We start from the raw sequence: 22,350 nt of genomic DNA, 5'->3' as shown, positions 1-22,350 counted from the left end.
TCGAGTTCCTGTATAGTCGTGTGGCGTGTTTTTTGAATACTTCGTTGAGGGTTTCAAAGCGGCTTTCATTGTGAAAATCCACGGTGCGTGTGTAGCGTGGAGCATTGCTAATGATTCGTAGCACTTCTTCTGTATGATCTGCAGGCGGCTCAGTCGTGTAGGAGCTGCGTATCCCCAGACGGGAGCTGCGTGCGTCATCAGAGCTCTAATCAGTGTCATGTATATGGACCTCGACACCTTCCTATTCAGTGTGCTTTCCGTGTTGAGCATTGGGTACAGCTGTTTGAGCCTCGCGTGCGCTCTGTTGGCAACGTACTCGATGTGGTCTCCCCATCTAAGTTTCCGGTCCAGCCAGACACCTAGGTATCCGACGTTTTCTCGGAAACGTATTGGGCGTTTATGTAGTGTTATCTGTCTACTGTGTTAATGTTTGCGCAGTAGTTTCGGTCTGCGTGTAAACAGAACTTGTCGAAGTTTACTTTAATACGCCATAGTTCCAACCAAGGCTCGGGCTCGGCAGTTCTGAGTGCCGTCTGTATTCGTGAATTAATGTTCGACGGTTTCCAAGGAATTTCGTCAGAAGATTACAGCGACATGTGCAGCGCTCACCACACGAGCATTGACTGACGCAGTTGCGGCGACCGCTCGTCGTTCTGTTATGTGTATAGACGCTGACGGTGACCATTTTGAACATTTGAAGTAACCATGTGCTAACCTGAAGGTTGTACAACACGTGAGATCAATTATTAAGTGTAAAATAAATACATGAGAAATACTCATCATTCCTTACAGTGTGTATCATTTCTTCTGGCGGACACTGTATTTGTGTGTGAGTGTGCGACCCACCGACACATGTTGTGCCCTAGGCGCGCGTCTAGGAGGCGTGCAGGAGGCTCTCGGCGCTGGACGGCTCCGGGCTGCTCCAGAGCGGTGGTCGGGCTCCAGCTCGCTCCAGGACGGCGGCGCGGCGCCGGCTCGGCACGTCAGAAACCGGTCGGCAGCATTTCGCGGTTTCGCAGGCGCTGGAGGTGGTGTGACGTCAGAGCGGCCGACGTCAGCGGAGAGTCCGGAGAGGCCAGGAGCGGAGGCCGCAGTCGGGCGGCGCGCGCCAAAGCCTCCAGCCTCCAGCCTCCAGCCTCCAGGCTCCAGCCTCCAGCCTCCAGGCTCCGGACCCAGGGCAGCAGCCACGGTGAGCCAGACCTCCTCACAGCAGGCGATTGCGATTTGTCTCGCCTTCGTACTACCCCTTGTTTTACCTTTTTCTTAGATTAGGACCGTCTGTATGCATCTGAATAAACATTAGATTTGTTTTGCGAGACGCGTTTCGCCTCAGTCGTGTGTTCTGATACTGCTCAACACGTGCTCTTGCTGTACCGCTGGTCAAGTTGTTGTTACGCCCGCAGCACTGATGAAAATTTTCACTGCGGAACACAGAACCACACTCACACTTGTTAGCCTGTTTGGAACAGTTCTGGAAACGCACACGGACGATCCTAAACAAAAATCAACATTAATGTGATACAAGCAGCCACTGTGCATCGGCAGATCAGAAACATTAAAAATGCAACTGATTTCTTTATTAGCTCCAGCCGACCCAGATGCACCTCTCCGAGGATTTACAGTCTAATTGAATCAATAAAAGGCAATGCTTTTTATCCATTTTATGCACAAAGCGTTTCGGAGAATAATAGCATTATCAGGTGTGTTTTTCGTGTATCTCGCCTAGAAACGACGTCATCTTTTTTTTCCTGGTCTCATGCTGTGTCTCCACGGTCTCGGCATGTTATTCTGAATTTGGCAGTCTCAGCAGACGTGACAGGATTCACTTCCTACCACCACGCCTGTCTACACCTCTCCCCTTCCTCCACCGGGGCTGGAACTGTGTACTGTGTACCTCACTCTCCAAGGACGTAGCCAAGATTTTGTCAAAGGCTGGAGGGGGGGGCGAGGGGAGGGGGAGGAGTCCGATCTCTTAAACGGGTTCTCAAACATACTTATGTTGTTCATTTATTCTGAAAATTTTCATAAAGAATGCTCAACCATTTTATTCGACAATGAACTTGGAGTTTTCACCAAGCACAGATATAATCTCTTTACTTAGGATGGGGTTGGGATTGGGTTGTCTGGGGAAGGAGACCAGACAGCGAGGTCATCGGTCTCATCGGAATAGGGAAGGACGGGGAAGGAAGTCGGCCGTGACCTTTTAAAGGAACCCTCCCGGCATTTGCCTGGAGCGATTTAGGGAAATCACGGAAAACCTAAATCAGGATGGCCGGACGCGGGATTGAACCGTCGTTCTCCCGAATGCGAGTCCAGTGTCTAAGCAGTGCGCCACCTCGCTCGGTTTTACTTAGGAATGCTGTATTTTGTCAAATCACTAAGAAGCGGTCGTATCTCCCTTCACCCTCGAAGGTCATTCTAGACTCTTCTTGTCTGAGCCAGCATTTGTGCTGAGGAAGTGATCAGGAATGGACAAGCGCTAATTTTTTAGGGCACCACGATTATTACCGAAAGGCTTTTGGAACAAAGAGGTCTCTTTTCCATAGAGAAGCTACAATTTTTGGTGGCGAAAATGCAAAGGATCTGGAATTATTAAACCTTACACTTTCCCAAATTTCCTCATTTTAAGTATCCATCTGCCACTTCTTGCAGTGTAAGAAAGATCATAGTTCACAATAAAGAATTTCTGGGCAGACAAATGGATGAGCCCAAATGAGATGAATTTGGGTTTTTATTTATTTATCACTGGAGAATTTGGAAAAGCTGCTAGTTGCATACTGTTTTAAAATAAAACAAAATGTATAGCAACAATAGATTAATTCTGAAATTGCATTTTTTTGCTTTATTCTCCGTGTTTGGTTATTCGATAGAGCATGAATGCACACATATTTAAGATTTTAAAATTGATAAACCACCAGACGCTTATGTACTTTAAAGATTTCTTCATAAGTGGCGCTTACAATATATTTTAAGCTGATATTTTGTATTGAAGAAAGTGTTTGGCAAACTGCTTCCTCAGTTGAAAAAGCTGTTTGGGAGGAGGGTTACCAGGGGAAATAAATTTGACTGGAAACATAACTTTTTACATTTTTAATATGGCCAATTCTTGGGATAGTACATAATTAAAAAAACGACACTCGACTTTAAGGATAATTTTTGAAATAAACAATAGTTTATATTAAGTAGTTAGTCTATTGGTGGTATTATTACTTACACTATACTATCGAAAAAAAATTAAGAAGTTGTTCTTAATCACTATACCTAACTTAAGCACTTTTTCCAAATTCTGAGGGCACTTGAACACTTTTTGATATGCTTTTCCATTTTGTTGGAATGTGACTGTAAGTATTCCTTAAAACAATATTTAAAACATACTACCTTCCTTTTTAAACAGAAAAAGTTTCAAACAGGTGGTTTTTCTTAACAATCTCGTAACTGTTCAATAGTCCATTGTCTACAACACTGTAAATAACACAAAGACGAGGTTATGTTGCTTCTCACTCAACAACATGAACTTGAACGACTGTTAGATGGTCAGACCAGTGCTTCTAATTCCAGTTAACTAAATAACTCACAGAACCGCATGAATTACATGTAATTACCAGCCACTCAAAATTTTATCTGCTACTTATTTGGAATAATACCAATAGCACTAATATTTACTTAGAATAATTGAAATTTGAGTAAAAAATTTATCCGTAATTATTTTAGTTAGTGGTGTGTCACGTACCGATTCCAATTCCACAATTGCACCAATAGCGATTTCTCTAGGAATCGACTAGCATAGGAATCGAACAATTCCAGTGTCTTGGGCATAGATTCTTTGTTATTAAATCTTTTTTAAGTTAGTTTTCTCATTTTATCTTCACAGCATTGCAGTCATACGAAAATTGATAAGGAAAGGAGCAGAATAGAAAACTATAATCTGTTTCAAATGTCGCTACATCTGACAATAAACCATTTTTTCTGTTTTTTTTTTTTTCACTGGAAACGGTGTAACATTTACGAATATATTTATCTCTAAGAAACACATGCCAGCTGTTTAATATATTCAATAATAATATAATAATATAATTTTCAGTGATTTGACACGGATTATAAACTGTATTACATAACAAAGCGATCAGCTAAGGACAATGCTTTTTATACCGCCTAGAAGATGCAAATGATAAGCGGTTGTCAGCACAAAAAAAAAAAAAATCCTTTTCTCCTCTTTCCTTTCATTCTCAGTATTAATGGCAACTGTAATGGTAACTGTAAACATTTACTAACTTTTCATCGGAGTATCTTCCCATTCCCTTAATGTAATTGGTAAATTACGCATTCTATCAGTGATTGCCCGCATCTCGTGGTCGTGCGGTAGCGTTCTCGCTTCCTACGCCCGGGTTCCCGGGTTCGATTCCCGGCGGGGTCAGGGATTTTCTCTGCCTCGTGATGGCTGGGTGTTGTGTGCTGTCCTTAGGTTAGTTAGGTTTAAGTAGTTCTAAGTTCTAGGGGACTTATGACCACAGCAGTTGAGTCCCATAGTGCTCAGAGCCATTTTTTTTTTCTATCAGTGAATTTTTTGTAAATGCCCAGATTTTGGTCAAATCCACGGGGAAATGCCCATTTATAAATGGCCTGTGCACTGGGCATTTGCCCGGCCAACATGTCTAGCCCAGTCGAAATATAAAAAAAAAATTTTCAGTATTCAGTTCGCCGGGAAATTTTAAATTTTCCAATTATTTCATAGGCCGAAAGTCAGTTAACAGCGCAAGTAAGAAATGGAGACCATTAACTCAGTATGTTTCCACTCGTAAATGATTGCCTTTCCTCAGCACTTAACAGGAGGGTTTTCTCGATGGCGTCAGCAAGACGTCTGAGAGCGAAGGCCAGCAATGAGGCAGCTTCACACACACACACTGCACTAGCGCCGCTTACCTGAAAAATACCTCCAAGAGCCGAAGCTCGGGTTGTGTGCTACCATTCGCCTTTCTTACAGAGCAAGACTAAAGAACTAGTGGACTGTTATCGCAGTCGCTCGTGCCTGTTCACGTTCTTGCTCGCGAGCAGAACATTTGCGGCGTGGTTGGGAGAGGGGGATTCCGCGCGCACAGTGTGGTCAAGACAACACAGTTGAAGAATGAAATTACAATGAAATCCAGACCATTAGCTGCTTACAAGCGTTGACGTTGACAGTAAAAACGTGTGGCCCGACCGGGACTCGATCGCGGGATCTCATGCTTACAGGGAAGACACTCTATCCGACTGAGCCATCTAAAACACAGGATAGCGCGACTGCAGGGACTTATACTTATCTGTGGCACCCTCCCCGTGAGATCCACATTTCCAACTTACTGAGCACTCACTACATTTGTAGTGCCCCTGCCCGCTGTACTTATTCTCGCAGAATTCAATCTACCGATTTCCGTAAGAGTTTGAGCAATGTGAGTGCATCCGCACTGAAGAAGATCAATGGCGGTAAGCCTTATCTATAAGAAGATAGAATCTGTTCTTTCGGACATGCACGAAATTATGAATTCACTGCGAGGCACAATGTTAAAACACCAACTAAAAAGGACAACACTATAAAAGACACATTAACAGGCAAGGGATTAAAAGAAAACAGCATAATCAAATGTCCTTAGACAGGTTTGTCAAGTGGATAAATGAAGAACGGGAGCAGCTGCTCCTGGGTCATCCGCTAAAATTTCGTCCAGAGTAGATGGCAGGGCAAGGTCAATGCGCAGTGTATTAAAATTCGGACAGGACGTTAAAATGTGGCGTATCGTCAGCACTTGGCCACACGGGCAGAACGGCGCCGGCGCAGCCGTCAGCAGATGGCGGTGGCTGAACCGGCAGTGTCCAATCCGTAACCGGGCCAAAACGACCTCCTCTCGCCGAGAAGGGTGCGAAGAGGTCGTCCGAGCCGAGGGGAGAGGTTTCGAGGCCCGAAGCTCGTTTTCAGTAAGTGTAGACCAATCGGCATGCCACAGCCGCGAAAATCAGATGAAGGCACACAACAAAAAGCTGTCTGAGGCTGGAGGACCGCAGCCTTGGCCGCGGCATCTGCAGCTTCGTTCCCAGGGACACCGACATGGCCAGGAACCCACATAAAGGTAAACGGAGAACCGTCGTCCGCCAGCTGCTCAAGAGAGAGTTGGATCCGGTGCACGAAAGGGTGAACCGGATACGGATCACTGAGGCTCTGGATGGCGCTCAGGGAACCGGAGCAGATGACATAAGCAGAATGGTGGTGGCAAATAGCTCAGCTGTGAAGACCGAACAATGGCCATCGAGCCGGTATTTGAAACCCTGTGCCCCGACAATAAAAGAACACCCGACACTGTCATTGGTCTTAGAGCCATCTGTATAAATGAAGACCGTATTAATGAACTTAGACAAACGGCGATCGGTATCCGAAGCTGGGAGAGGGCCAACCGTGAAATAGGGGAGAACCAGTTTTAACAGCGGTGCCACCTAATAGCGGCAACGGAGAGTCGCAGTGCCAGGAACCTTATGCTGCTACGCAGAAAGGAAGGTTCTCAAAACCATTAGTGGAACGTAAGACCCTGAAGTTTTCAGGAAGTTCGTTTTAGTAAGGCACTACACAGGGTGCCTGTCCTAAGAATCATCAGGCGCATTTTCTCCGGTTCTTCAGCAGATATCTGCAGCTTCGTTTTTGCCAAGTGTAGCTGGGGTCAGCTCAAACAAATACTGCTAGCCATGTCTTTCATGTGACACCCAGAGTCGACGGAAGGCGTCGGTTTGTTTCCCGTTACAAAGAAGATGATTTTCAAATCGGAATTATACGTGCCCATTCGACAGAGCGTTTCCAGATTAGTCCTGTGCGGTATTTTATGGACACGTATTACCAGGCACAGTAAAGCACGAGGAGTAACCCGTAGACCAGCTGCTGAGCCACTGCGCGTCTCTGGACGGCACTGACTGATAGCGGCGTGCGGCAGCGGTGCTCGGTCACTGCCAGACCTCTAGCTTACTCTCGGTATTTTACTGGCCCTCCCTGTTTACGCATACCGATAAAACGAATATCGCTCTGCAGTAGTTCTAGACCGAGCTGTCGCATGGCCACGTAAAATTCCGCTTCAAATTTAATTTTGTTTGTAACGGGAAAGCAGGCCGGTGTGGCCGTGCGGTTCTAGGCGCTTCAGCCTGGAACCGCGTGACCGCTACGGTCGCAGGTTCGAATCCTGCCTCGGGCATGGATGTGTGTGATGTCCTTAGGTTAGTTAGGTTTAAGTAATTCTAAGTTCTAGGGGACTGATGACCACAGATGTTAAGTCCCATAGTGCTCAGAACCATTTTTTTTTTTTTTGTAACGGGAAAAAAACTGGGCGTCTGATCAGAGACACAATGAGAAGTATCTTCTTGTGTATGTGGTGTCTGTGGACTACCACAAAGCCTTTAACCTCATCGACAGAGCGAGACTAGTCCAAAAACACAAACATCTGATGGGAGCCACACACCCATTGGCAATCACAATATCCTCAGATACAACAATATCCAAATATCAGACAGCATAGCAATATCCACCAACATAATCTAGACAAACAGAGTTCTAGAAGGAGATCCAATTAGCCCAACGTTATTCAAAATCATGAACGCAGACGTCACAGACATAATCAGGGACACCTCTGCATCACTTATTCTCTATGCAGACGACTTGGCAATAGGCTCAGAAAATGCAGAAGAACTCCAAGAGGTCCTCAACTGGCCCACATCGTGGGCGAAAAGAAACAGATTACAAATAAACCACAACAAAACCAAACAAACTTCTTTTAGGAAAGGAGGGAAACACTCTTCCATAAATACAATGACTCTGCACAATAAACTTTTAGAGGTAGTACCAAAATTCAAGTATCTTGGATTCACCCTGCAAACCACCTTGTCATCCTTCAGTAACCATGTCAAAGAAAGAGCTGCTGTAGCAATAAAAGCCATCTACCAGATCCAACAGCCTCAACAAATATCACTGAATACAGCAATGTTACTGTCCAAGTCAGCCATTTCCCCAATAGCTGCCTATGGGCTCAGCATCATATGGGAAAAACTCACCCTAAGCGACCTGATAACAATAGAAAAAGTCAAATCTCTTTACATGAAGAGGGTTCTAGGCATCGGGAAGTCAGCACCCTCCAGGCTAACATGTGTATTAACCAAGGCAAACTACTTCATCGACGACATCAAAATAGCAAGCCCGACGAAAATGGACGTCAAACCCTCACCGAGAAGTACAGAGCCATCTGGCCCTATTTCTACTCCACAGACGCCATAATGACGGACGAATGGAAACAAGCAAACTACAAGTTACGACACGTAGTAACGCGTTACGTCACGCATCGATTTCACCACAGATTCTGCCAAATCAAGAGATTTCACCAGCCGAACGAAGACTGTGTTTGTGATTTGTGTAAGAAACATTGTGAGAGATACTACGCTGAAAACTGCAAAATGAAAACCTCGATTATCAAACTAGCTCTATTATAAAACTGGCTTCATTTGTAATTTCTCTTTGCACATTGTGCGCTTTTCAATTAATAATATATGGTGTCTTTTCGGACATGTGAGAAAGGTCAGAGACCACATAATTGACTAAGGCGATGATGACCAATGATCCGTTCAGCGGAGATGCACACCAGGCTCGAGTTGTTACACAATCGGCGAGATGCCGCGACTGATGAGGCTAACGAGCAGGGGCACAACATCAGCAGCGTGTCCTCTAAGTTGAGAATTCACGTCGGACTGGAGTCGTGCTCGGGTAGTCCGTGCGGTTGTGGCGACCGTTGTGTCCGGATGGCGTAGTGGTCACAGAATCTTGTAGTAAGCAGGAGACCTGGGTTCGAATCTAATCCTAGTAGAAATTTTCAACTTACCCCTTTGATATAAATCAGCGTCCACTGGCAGCTAATGTCTTCCGTTCCTTTGTGTCTTAGTGTCTCTTTGGGCTGACTCCAGTTAGACAACGCAAGAAGGAAACTGTAAATATCCGCTGAAACACCAGACTACACGCGCCCGACGGCCCATAGGATGAACACCCGTCACGTCATACCACGCCAAAGAATACGGAAATGGAAAATGTGAAGGATTTGAGCGTGTACAACAGGTTTTAAAACTTGAAAAGAAGCTCTCTGAAAAGAAGGGACAAGGGAAGAACAATCAAGTGAAGGTGCCGCTCGAATAACCTACAAAATTACACCACATTTGACAAATCCACTTCCCCCTTTCGTGGATGGTCGTGTAAGAAAAGAATACTTCATAGTTGCAGCAAAAACTTTATGTCGACGTCAGGTAGAACAATTTCGCGTGGTGCCGTTATCAAACATTATAGTCGTCCCATACAGGTTACGGTAGACGACGTATAGAGGCAGCTTGTTAAATCTTTGAACGGACTTGGTTGCAGATTCTTTAGCGTTCTATGAAAGTGTAGATACCGCATGCATACTGCTGGATGGGACGTTCTTGCCATTGTTGCAGAAAATGTACATTTGTCGTGGAATTTATTAGTTTTTGTGTTATCAGACGGAGCGCCTGTACAATCAGAATTCCTAGCATAACTATTGGAAGAGGAAAAATGATATAACCTGATGTGCAACTTGAGCTAGTTCTTCTCTAATACGACACGGACTATAATTCCTCCACGCACTCGCCACAGGATCGATTTCCTCGTTTACGCCATTCCCCACTCGGTACGCCTGCTGTGAAGCCGTCTTACACAGAACTTGGAAACGGAGTTCTCTGCTGCTTGGGAACGCCGCGAATTTGCGTCTTGTCCGTTGGAAACACGGTAGCTATCACTGCGTCTGAGCCGTGGTAAAAATTTATTGTTTCGAAGAGCGCGCCGCAGCGCGTAGTGTGAAATAGTCGCCCTCCATTTCTGGCGGTGGCGCCGCTGTAGCAATCGCAGCTTTGGTGTCTCCCTCTGCTGGGAAAGCGGAGACGTATCCTGTTCACGTGCATTTAAGGGGCGCTAAGAGCTCGCTAGTCGGTGAGTCTGGTCAGTTGGTCAGCCGGGTCAGTGTGCGGCAGTCTGCCGTCCGGAGTGCTAGTATGTGTTAGGCCGTCAGTCTGCTCGAGTTGCTCAGGCAATGGTCTTTGGCGGTTGGATCGATCGGTTGGTCGGTCGCGCACTGAGACACAAGATGGCTCGTCCGCCTTGAGCGTCGGCGCATGTCACCATGTCAGTCCAGTAGGCCGCGCCGTATAGCTTCGCAGCCGACACGAGAGCAACAGGAGCCAACCCACGACATCGGTCTGGCCGCTGCGAGCTGCGACGCCGTGAGACGGTTCGGGAGAGCGTTTTGTTTGTGCTGCGCCAGGTCTTCGCCAGACATCGCAGTTTATTAGAAGTTAAGTGATTCGTGATATGTTGTTTCATTTACTTGTTAAATTTTACTTGTTTTCTTGGTCAGTCTCTCGTCCCCAGCTTGCTCGTCTGTCTCCCGTCCGCATTTGTTAGGCAGTTAGTGTCTGTCTCTCTGTCTGTCTGTCGGTCTGCCATACGTTAATAGCTGCCTCTGTCATGTTTGTCGGATTCGGTGTTAACGAATTTATTACTTGAAGTGTAACGGCCGAATTCCTGAAATATGCTTTTATTTTGCCTATCATCTTGAGAGGCGGTATATGTGTAATGTAGAGCATGTTTGTATATTTTATGTAAGACTGCATTTCATGGGTTTTTTATTTAAATGGTCATTTTAGTATAAGAAGTTGCCACCCTTCCACCGTTAAGAGTTTTTTTTAATCAAGTTGCACCTTCGGTGGCAAGTTAATTTTTTTAATGTTATTGTTTTGTACCATTTCTATCGCTCCTACAGGGTGCATAGCTTATGTGCTTCTGTAAGTTGTCAAAATTTTTAGTTTAAAGTAATCCGGTGTGTTCCAGATTTGCACCAGTGTAGTCTTTCAGAGGTTGTTGTGAGCGGTCGTGACTATGGCCGTGTCAAAAGGGAGCGGCAACGTTCTCAGCCCGAAAGCTCATACTGTCAAAATTGGTTCTTTCTGCCTCTGAATAAATTGTAACTTGATATTTAGAGGGTGCTTTCTGATTATAATTTTAAATTTAAAAAAAGGGCTTTTAGGAATAAAATTTCCATTTGTTGAAAGAAATTTAATTGTTTTCCTCAGTTACCCATTGGCAACTACTTCCACGCTCACATAGTGTGATTACATGTGTTAATGTTATTGTTGAATCGCTAGTACATAAAGTAAGTTCTTTAAAAAAAATGGCTCTGAGCACTATGGGACTTAACTGCTGTGGTCATCAGTCCCCTAGAACTTAGAACTACTTAAACCTAACTAACCTAAGGACAGCACACACGTCCATGCCTGAGGCAGGATTCGAAACTGCGACCGTAGCAGTCCCGCGGTTCCGGACTGTAGCGCCTAGAACCGCACGGCCACCGCGGCCGGCTAAGTTCTTAAGAAAAGGTTTTGAAAGTAAAATCCACGGTTCAGCGTCGACGTCCGAAGACATGTATCTGAGAAGGCGCGAGGTTCAGAAATTTCCAGTTTACAGCTGATTTGATGATTTTGTGAACATGTAGATCCTGGTGGACTAAATTTTACAGGAATTACACAACTTTTATGGTAGGTATCCCGAAACATATATTTCTGATACGGTATCGGAACGGTAAGCATATTTCATTATCATATGCCGAGCGCCTCTCCTGTGTTATTATTTATGATTAAGAGTGCCATCATTTTCATCCAACGGTCCGGAATTGGATCTTTCTCACGATTTCCTCCAGGGTATTCAACAAGTTATTCAGGAAACCCGCCAGGACATCCTGGGATCTGTGGCGGCGAGCCTGGCGCGGGTTGACGGCGACGCACTGGACGCGGTTTCCCACTGACCACCGGGTCGATACCAGTCTCCTGTGTACTCGTTTAGAAAATGTTTCCACACTCGAACTTGAGGTTTGCTCTAGTCGCAGGTGGTTGGGTACGCAGATCCCGTCCCAGAGGCAACGCTGGCGCGACGAGGCTATGTTTGTTTTGGTTGCGTATGGAGTACCACTGGGCTGTGTCCGTCTGACTTAAGAATGCCCTAGGGTTTCACGAGAAGTTGAGGGGTTGGGGTTGTGAACTGGCTGTGTGTTATGTACGAGGGTCACTCCAAAAGAAATGCACACTATTTTTGTAAAAACACTGTTTTCATTCTGCATGTCTGAAAGTTTTACAGTGTGTAGATACATACTTCCCGCTTGTTTTCAAACTTAGTTCAACCTATTCTCGTGAGTGGCGCCATGTCTTCAAAATGGCTGCTACACTTGACGTTCGTCACAAGCAACGTGCTGTCATAGAATTCCTGTGCTGTGAAAACGAGACAGTGGGAAACATCCACAAGAGGTTGAAAAAGGTGTATGGAGATGCTGCTGTCGATCGCAGTACAGTTAGTCGGTGGGCAATATTGAGGATTGTCCTCGCAGCGGCAGGCCTCGTACTGCACACACTCCACACAATGTGCAGAGAGTTAACGAATTGGTGACTCTGACAGAACGAATTGTCATTCTACGTTGGGTTAGGGGAAGGAATTGTTTGCAGAATACTGAAAGTGTTGGCGTTAAAAAAGGTTTGTGCCAGGTGGGTTCCCAGATGTTGACAGTGGCTCACAAAGAAACAAGAAAAACGGTATGCAGCGAACATTTGGAACAGTACGAATATGGTGGAGATGAATTTCTTGGAAGAATTGTGACAGGTGCTAAAACATGGCTGCATCATTTTTCACCAAAGACGAAGATGCAATCAGTGGAGTGGCATCATGCAAATTCACCCAAGAAAAAAAATTCAAAACCATACCTTCTGCTGGAAAAGTTATGGGTATGGTGTTTCTCGATTCCGAAGTACACTTGCTTGTGGCCATCATGCCAAGTGTAACCACCATAAATTTTGATGCATATGTAACGACACTAAAGAAACTTAAAGTTCGACTACGTCGTGTTCGACCACATCGGCAAAAGCAGGATGTTTTGCTGTTGCACGATAATGCACGGCCACATGTTAGTCAAAAAACCATGGAAGCGATCACAAAACTCGGATGGACAACACTGAAACACCCGCCTTACAGTCCTGACTTGGCTCCATGTGATTATCATCTCTTTGGGAAACTGAAAGACTCTCTTCGTGGAACAAGGTTTGTAGATGATGACTCTCTTGTGCACGCTGCCGGTATACAGGAGCTGGTTCCAAGATGGCGTAAGGCAGTTGAGCGGGATGGAAATAATGTGGAGAAATGAAAATATTGTTCCTAAAGTATGTATTTACACACTGTAAAACTTTCAAACATGTAGAATAAAAGATGCAATTAAAAAAAAATAGTGTGCATTTCTTTTGGAGTGACCCTCGTATGTGTTATTGCTCCCTAACGAGAGTTGTAAAGGTTAATTTTGGGCGTCTGTGAGAAGCTTCTGGTGGTTCGTTTCCTAAATTTTGAATGAGAAAGTGGGGCGAAGTTTGCTTTGTTTCGTAACATTTTGTGGCTTTGTCTTAAATAAGTGTGCAGATGGTGCGTTGGCCTAGAAAGTCACTTATATGTGAGTTGGGGACGTATCTGCAAGCGCCTGAGATGACACGGAAAACATTGTTCTGGAGACGTTGTAGTCTAGATACTGCTGTGTCTGACGCCACAGTCCATAACTTCGAGCCATACAGGATGACTGGAAGTATGAGCTGGGGCCAGAGGAGGAGTGTGCGCTGAATGGTTATTCCGTCGCCTTTCAGCAGGGGATATAACTTACAGAAGAGGGCGCAGCCTTTGTTTGCGGCGGTGGGGAGGTGCCTGTTCCACTGCGTTATCTTATCGAGATGTTGTTGCAGGTGGCGGTGAATAAGAAGGAGACTGCGACTGCTTCTGTACAGGGCTGTGTCATCCGCGTAGAGAGCGATCTCTCCGCCAATCTGCCTAGGGATGTCATTCGTATGCGTGGTATGAAGGACAGGGCCTAAAACCGAACCTTGCGGGACTCCTGCCACAATCCGTCGTGTCTGGTCTCCGTTCCTTACGGAGAACTGACGTCCTGTCAGGAAGGAGTCAACGATTCAGTTCAGTGAACTGGGCACCCTATCTGATGTAGTTTGTAGATTAGGCTATCGTGCCAGATGCGGTCAAATGCTTCTTCAGGAATGCCGGCCACGGTGGCCGAGCGGTTCTACGCGCTTCAGTCCGGAACCGCGCGACTGCTACAGTCGCAGGTTTGGATACTGCCTCGGGCGTGGATGTGTCTGATGTCCTTAGGTTAGTTAGGTTTAAGTAGTTCCAAGCTCTAGGGGACTGATGAGCTCTAAGTCCCATAGTGCTTAGAGCCTTTTTTTTTTTTTTTTTTTTGTTGTCCAGGAACACTGCTCCTGTTGCTTCCCTTCTTGTCCTGGCCAGACAAACATGTTTTACCAAACGGAGGGACTTTTGGATAGTCGAATGCTCAGCGCAGAATCCAAACTGTTCAGGAATTAGGATATTGTTTTCAGTCAGGAACTGACTGAGGGGAGGAAGGAATTTTAATTCTAGGATTTTACTTAGGCCAGTTAGGAGAGAAAAGGGCCGGTAGCTTTCGGGAAGGAGAAGGTTTTTATTAGATTTGGATAGGGTGACGGCCTTCGCAGTTTTCCACGCTAAGGCGAAGTATGTGTGTTTCCAGCAGGCATTATGAACCCTTGCTAGGTAGGATACGGCAGGAGAGGGAAAGTGTTTGAGGAGTGGGATGAGGACGCAGTCGGAGCCCGGAGCTTTGTGGTTACCCTGCCACTTGACGAGTGAACCCTGGCGTCAGGAAGCCCACCCGGCCAGCAGTTGTCGCTGAAACTGCAACAGCCCATGTAGCGATGTCTGTCCCGTAGAGGAAAGTTTCAAGGTGAAGAAGATTCGAGAAGCTATTCACAAGATATATTTTCATTCATATACCGATAAAGTTAGTTTGTCACTAAAAACAAAAAATATGAAAAGGAAACAAAACCAGAGTGAGCAGTGCACTGCTCGCGTATATCCCATTTATTGTTTGTCATCTTCTATTACGGTACTGCCGCCTCGCTTTCTTATTCCATTTACGGGCATCACTAACTTCCTGCCTTACTTGCCCGTGACCGGCAGCAGTATCGCGTACGTTAAGTGCACTGTCGTATCACCTTTGGAGCGACAGGGCTGACGGAGCGCAGGTGAGGCGCCGACAGCCTGTGCTCGCCAACCGCTGGCGACACACATGAACTGTCCGACGGAGGGAGATTGGTGCAGGACGACCGTTGGTTGGTCGTCTCATCGGCACACGTATACTTGGTCCTTTCACCACTTCCGGGCCTGGGAGTTGGTCGGTTGACGTGGAGCAGCGAGGAAAACTCCACGGAGCGTAGTTTGGCCAGGCCTGCTGGCGGCCTCTATGAGATGTCAGGGTATGCGGTGCTGTTCCCATTGCTACGACGTTCGTGGCTCACCGATACTGGACGTGAAAGTTGAGTTTTGACTTAATCTACCAGCAAGTCACGACTGTTCACCTTGTGTCGTTTGCAGTTCGTTGTCGGCTGTTGGGTTAAATGGTTCTGAGCACTATGGGACTTAACATCTGTGGTCATCAGTCCCCTAGAACTCAGAACTACTTAAACCTAACTAACCTAAGGACATCACACACATCCATGCCCGAGGCAGGATTCGAACCTGCGACCGTAGCAGTCGCGCGGTTCCGGACTGCGCGCCTAGAACCGCTAGACCACCGCGGCCGGCTGTCGGCTGTTGGGATATTCCCGCGAGCAACAAAGTGTGTTTTCAAGTTGGCAAATTTCAGCTACCCTCCGGTGGAGTTTCACTGTATTTGGTTATTTAAATTGAAGTGCACCAGCGGCATCTTCTGCCTTGTGACCATTAACGTTCCAGTTACCTGCGCTGGCCATTGACGTACATTCAGGCAGTGTATTTTCCTCATCTAGTTGTCGCTGTTCAGCATGGTGTGTAGTTTGACAGCTCCGTGTATGATTGGTTGTGGGCGCTAATATCTTCTACGTTGTTTCATTGAATTCCCTGTTGTGTGCTGGTTGGGTGAAGTGATAGCTATCTTGTCAGTGGCTCCGTTGACTGTCGGTCGGATGTGTTGTCGTTGGATCGTGAACGGTTGGTCCGACTGCCTCTCTCACCTAAGCGATCGTTAGTGTTTGAATTACAGGCCGACCCTCAGAACGTATGAGCGCCCTTGAGTGTACTGCCTTTTCTTGTTTGTTCTTCTTGTTTGTACTCGTATGGTTTCTAGCCGGTTTTTAAATTAAAGTTTTTTTGCCCTTAAGGCATCAGATGGTTTGGGTCTTCAGCCTAATTAAAGGACTGTTCTACGTAAAGCCTTTGGCATTTTTAAAATGAAAGTTATTGAAGTGTTGGGCCTTCAGCAGAATTTGAATGTGTTTGCTCTTAAAGTGACAGATTCTTTGGGCCTTCAGCCTAATTAAGGAACTGTTTTAAGATAAGGCTTTGCCTTTTAAATTTCTGATTTTGGTTGAGCTTTAAGTTACTGGCTTTCAGCCGTTTTTAAATTAAAGTGGTCTTGCACTTAACGCATGAGATTGTACGGCGCATTCAGCCGCTAATTAAGTTCCAAAACTAAAGCTGTGTTTTTATTTTTTTAATTTTTTTTTTTTTAGTTCTTGGCTCTTCGAATGAAGAAATAAAAGGTTGTATGTTCGAGTGTAACAGCCGCTTATTTTGGCCCTTTCCACAACTTAAACTACCAGTCCTGCCCTGCGGGTTTAGAAGGGCGTGTCAGAGCAATTGAGAAAATCCTCTTGAATAGGAAAAAAATAATAATCAGGCAAAAAATTGGATGAAGTGAAATAAACTATTAAAAAACACTGTACCCGCTGCGGTCTGCAATGCTAAACCCACGATTTAGTAGGGTAGCAAAAACGTATCAGTAGAAATGCCAGAGATTTCAGGATGGAGGAGCAAGTGTCCCACCTTGCCAGGCTATGAGGACGCCCGTACGTGTCAGGAACAGAACGAAACGGTAGTATGCGACATGGCACAACGTCTACAACGTCATCTGTGGTCTCTATTTCCGACCGAGAGCGTCACCGGCCGAGCAGAAAAGTCAAGGTGCGCGCGACAGGACCACTTGCCGGGAATTTTAATCGCCATCAAATTCCGTGCTCGTGGACGTCGCCGCTCACAGGTGTCAGGTGTTGCGTTAACTACGGGGAAGTAGCGACTGGTCCGGCTGACCTTGAGCTTCCAGATGGGTCGGCGTTTCCCTGCAGTTCATTACGAAAGGCAGCGCGCGCGGCGCTGTTTACGGCGACAGCGTGGGCGGGGCCTCGGAGGCGGTCAGCAGCTGAGGGCTGGCGGCGGCAGCGCGCTCTGGCACGCAGCACTCAGCGGACGTCGCTGTCACAGTTATACAGCACTCCCCAACTGCAGTCCGGAGGTTGCGCCTCACTTACCCGTAATTACTGATTTTATCCATAGTGGATTTGACCTCTTGATTGTTATAATTCAGTGTTAAAATGTGGGTTCAGCCACCTTCGTGCTGCAAAATCACTAAAATTGACGCGTTTACAAGGTGAAAAGCTCCATCGTAAGAATATGAGACCTGAGTTTCACCTGGCGTATATAACTTTCAAATAACTTCCGGGAATTCAGCCAGGTAACACTTTCAGCGACCGCCGGTATTTCGGCGGGAGAACACTCCGCCACTTTCAAGGCAAACTGCAACGGACAGGCGATGTGCATACAAATTTAAAACCTGTAATGCAATGCCACCGTTGTTTTAAATAAACAGGATTATGTACAAAAGATGCAACGTTTACTGTCTGATTCTGCGTATCGCAGAATCGATGCTGACTCTACAAAAAGCGTTGAGAGAAAGCCCAACAGCCTCTTGAAGAAAAGTGGTTTGTCGCAGGACACTATCAACAGTCTTAACACCTATAGTGGCGTTCCTCCTAGGTTATATGACGTTCACAAGGAAGGGGTTCCTTTCCGCCTCAGGAACTCAGCTGATTTTTTACGTCGTTTGGAGGGACTGCGGTTGAATGTCTTTGATATTTTAGTGAGTTTCGATGTGGTCTTTCTCTTCACTCGTGTTCCTCTGTCTGATTCGTGGCGGGTAACTGAAGCTAGGTTTGGTGCTGAATTAACTAATCTCTTCCGGAATGTGTTGACATCCATTTACTTTTTATTCAATGACCAGCATTACGAGCAGACAGATTGGGTTGCGATGGGTAGCCCGTTGTCTCCTGTGATCGCAAATTTGTTTATGGAAGACTTCGAGGAACGTGCATTGGAGTCGGCGCCTTTGAAACCCGCCTGTTTCTTTAGATATGTTGACGATACCTTCGTTGTTTGGCCTCATGGTAGGGAGAATTTTAATGCCTTTCTAGAGCATCTGAACTCGATCCACCCGAACATTCGTTTTACGATGGAGGTGGAAGAGGATGGTTGCCTTCCCTTTCTTGACGTGTTGGTTAGGAGGAAGGATGATGGATCATTGGGACATGCAGTCTACAGGCAACGTACTCACACCGACTTATACTTACAGGCTAACAGTTGTCACCATCCGGCTCAGCGTGAAGGGGTACTTAGTACCTTGGTACACAGGGCACATGTCGTTTCTGACGCTGAGACTTTGCCAGCTGAGCTGTCCCATCTTGAAGTTACATTTCGTCAAAATGGTTATCACTATAACCAGATTAAACGTGTGTTGCGCTATCGACCAACTGTACATCGGGTGATTGATGATAATTCTGAGTCAACACTAAAGTCTACTGCCTTTTTGCCCTTACGTAGGAAACACGTCCAACAAGATCGGTCGTATTTTACGGAAATACGATGTGAAATGTGTTTACCGACCTCCATCTAAAATTAGAGCACTTTTGAGTTCCGTTAAGGATGATCTTGGACTGCGTAAGGCGGGTGTATATCGTATTCCTTGTAGCTGCGGCATGGCACATATTGGTCAAACTATTTGGACCGTGGAGGACCGATGTACTGAGCATAAACGGCACACACGATTACAGCAGCCAAATAAATCTGCTATTGCTGAACATTGCTTGGATACTGGTCACCCCATGTTATATAATAACACCGAAATATTGGCATGCACGTCCAACTATTTGGACAGTGTTATTAGGGAGGAAGTTGAGATTAAATTAGCGAGCAACCTCGTTAACAGGGATGGAGGTTTCTGTTTGAACTCTGTTTGGAATCCGGCTCTCTCCCTTGTCAAAAAACAGAGAGACAGAGTCAATGCTACCTTACTTGCGAATTCGTAGTCTCACTATCGATAGCTCCGACTTTGGTCATCTTTGGTGGCACTAGTGTTCAGTGTGTGTGTTCTTCTGCTTCAGTCCGAGTACCGAGATTTTAAATTTGCATGTACGCCGCCTGTACGTTGCAGTTTGCCTTGAAAATGGAGGGGTGTTCTCCCGCCGAAATATCGGCGGTAGCTGAAAGTGTTAACTGGCTGAATTCCCGGAAGTTATTCGAAAATCGTTAGAATAATTCCACAAAAATTTTATAAAAGCGGTAAAGGTAAAAATATTACAAATTCGTGGTGCCTCCTTGTGACAGTGTCTTCCTGAAAAGTGCTTCAACATCATTCGTCCAGTCGATAAAACAAAATGATGTGAACTGACGTCTGCTACAGCAGTAGCTATTCGCCTGCATGGTCTGTACACATCCAGGTAGTGCGCACGCACGCGCACACACGCACACGCACACACACACACACAGGCACACACGGGGACTGGAAATGGCAGGAAAAGGCCCTATGAACATGTGTCCAGAAATGTATCGTTGCAACCGTAGATGGGTCTGACGAATGACAGTTCCTCTGACCACACCACGCGTCCCCAAAATGGTTCAAATGGCTCTGAGCACTATGGGACTTAACATCTACAGAGCGAGGTGGCGCAGTGGTTAGCACACTGGACTCGCATTCGGGAGGACGTCGGTTCAATCCCTGTCCAGCCATCCTGATTTAGGTTTTCGGTGACTTCCCTAAATCGCTCCGGGCAAATGCCGGGATGGTTTCTTTGAAAGGGCAAGGCCGACTTCCTTCCCGTCCTTCCCTAATCCGATGACCTCGCAGTTTGGTCTCTTCCCCCAAACAACCCAACCCCAATTTAACATCTGAGGTCATCAGTCCACTAGAACTTAGAACTACTTAAACCTAACTAACCTAAGGACATCACACACATCCATGCCCGAGGCAGGATTCGAACCTGCGACCGTAGCAGTCGCGCGGTTCCGGACTGAAGCGCCTAGAACCGCTCGGCCACCGCTGCCGGCTGACGCGTCTTCCTTGTGTGGTGTAGGCTGTGTGATTCACGCTTCGTAGTGTAAGCAGCGGAAGGGTCCAGTACTCATGTAGGGGGCAAGCAGAGATGGTGTTTGTGCACGGCTAAGCAGACAGAAACGTTCGAGAGGCAGCACGGATTTACTAAACCGAGTACGCCACGCGGGGTAGCCGCGCTGTCTAAGGCGCCTTGTCAAGGTCCGCGCGGCTCCCCCCGTCAGAGGTTCGAGTCCTCCATCGGGCATGTGTCTGTGTGTGTGTGTGTGTGTGTGTGTGTGTGTGTCTTCCTTAGCGTAAGTTAGTTTAAGTTAGATAAAGTAGTGTGAGGGAGCGATGACCACAGCGGTTAGGTCCCATAAGACTTTACCACAAATTTCCAAAATTTTCCAAACCAAGCACCCTCACAGACACCAACCATGTCACACACTACTGCAAGCCCTTTTTGCGCGTTTGTGTGATATCGGTGCTTCCAGACAGATGAACGTGCAGGGAGGCGGTGGACTGTGCGTACACCAGATTTGGAAGACCGAGTCCTACAGGATATTGAGACGAACCCTAGCACAAGCTCCAGGCAGGTGGCTCGTCAACATGATCTAAACCACAGTAGGGTTACGTGTATCGTGCATGAGAACTGCTACTGCCCCTGTCACCCGCAATACACAGGAAACACACGGCGCGTGGTCAGAGAAACTTCCATTCGTCAACGCCATCTACCGTGGCAACGATACATTTCCGGACACAAATTCGTAGGACCATTTCTCCTCCACTTCCAATCAGGAATTCGTTCCTGGAGTTTGTCGGCTTTATCAGTGTTCACCCTGTATATACAGGGCGCGTCACTAACCATTTCCCATTTCGCGCGACTGCTACGGTCGCAGGTTCGAATCCTGCCTCGGGCATGGATGTGTGTGGTGTCCTTAGGTTTAAGTAGTTCTAAGTTCTAGGGGACTGATGACCACAGCTGTTAAGTCCCATAGTGCTCAGAGCCATTTGAACCATTTGAACTAACCATTTCCACCTAGAATAACTCCGAAAGCATGATAGTAGCTGAAACGTTTGTGGGACAAATGTTGCATGGGACAACGGGGGCCATAATATGATGTTGATTTTATTGTTGTTAGGTGGGGTCGCGTCAGAGATATGAAAGTCAACTTTGTTTTTTTAAGTGGGATGCTATAGTTTGCTACTTATTTTCTGATAGCGGCTATCGAGACGAATCCAATGATGTGTAACAGTAAGGTCTTTGAAGGTCGCATGAACGGCCATTTACAGAAGACGTTCGAAGTGATGGACATTGGTATCAATGCAGTGCTGAAATCTTCTTATCATGGACTGAGTAGTATTCCTTATCACTTCGGCGCTTATCGAAACACACGCTCTGAAGATTCTCTCTCGTATATCGCGCAAATAGTAAATATTCGCCGAATACGGCGTATTCATCTAACGTGCCATTGACATGTAAACACCATTCGACGGTTTCGCAATACAGCACTAATAGGAACTGTAGTATCATCGAATCAAGCGAATGTGAAAGATGTAATCCTTCGAAGAACAAGTAAATATGCTTCTCATTTACGGAGAATGCCAACGAAATTCAGTGACAGCTAGAGGCTCATACGCTGAAAGATATCCTCAACGTACTTACCCTACCGTCGTACATTTAAATATGTGTATGATAAATTGAGAACAACTGGATCTTTCATGCATCGGAAACATATCCAGCAAAGGAAAGTTACTAACGACGAAACGGAAATTGGTACTCTTGCCACTGTGGTTCGAGATCGTTGTGTTAGTTCGCGTCAAATCGCAAGGCAATCTGGAATGAGCCAGAGTAGTGTGTTCGTGTTCTGCATCGCCATAAATATCATCCTTACCGTATCAGTCTCCACCAAGAATTAACTGGTACGGATTGTATGCGTCGCACTGAATTCGGCCGATGGGCTCAACTTCAGATTCAGAGGGATGACACATTAATTAATTTGATTTTATTTACTGACGAGGCTACATTGACGAACACATGGGAACGTTAATTTGCATAACATGAATTATTGGGCAACTGAAAATCCATATTGTCTGCGGCAAGTTGCAC

The 22,350-nt window shown here is 46.1% G+C and overlaps 1 protein-coding gene across 1 annotated transcript in view; it reads left to right on the top strand.

The window, feature by feature from the left end:
* Positions 1–1,118: 1,118 nt before the first annotated feature.
* Positions 1,119–22,350, top strand: part of LOC126203533 (D-xylose transporter) — a 385,124-nt gene continuing 363,892 nt past the window's right edge. Inside the window, exon 1 of the mRNA XM_049937858.1 lies at positions 1,119–1,189. The gene's annotated coding sequence lies outside the window, so the exon portion shown is untranslated. The remainder of the gene's footprint in view (positions 1,190–22,350) is intronic.

This window comes from Schistocerca nitens, chromosome 9 (assembly GCF_023898315.1).
Source record: "Schistocerca nitens isolate TAMUIC-IGC-003100 chromosome 9, iqSchNite1.1, whole genome shotgun sequence".
Taxonomy (NCBI): domain Eukaryota; kingdom Metazoa; phylum Arthropoda; class Insecta; order Orthoptera; family Acrididae; genus Schistocerca; species Schistocerca nitens.
The sequence above is the reverse complement of the archived record's forward strand: the minus strand, read 5'-3'. Positions and strand labels throughout refer to the sequence as shown.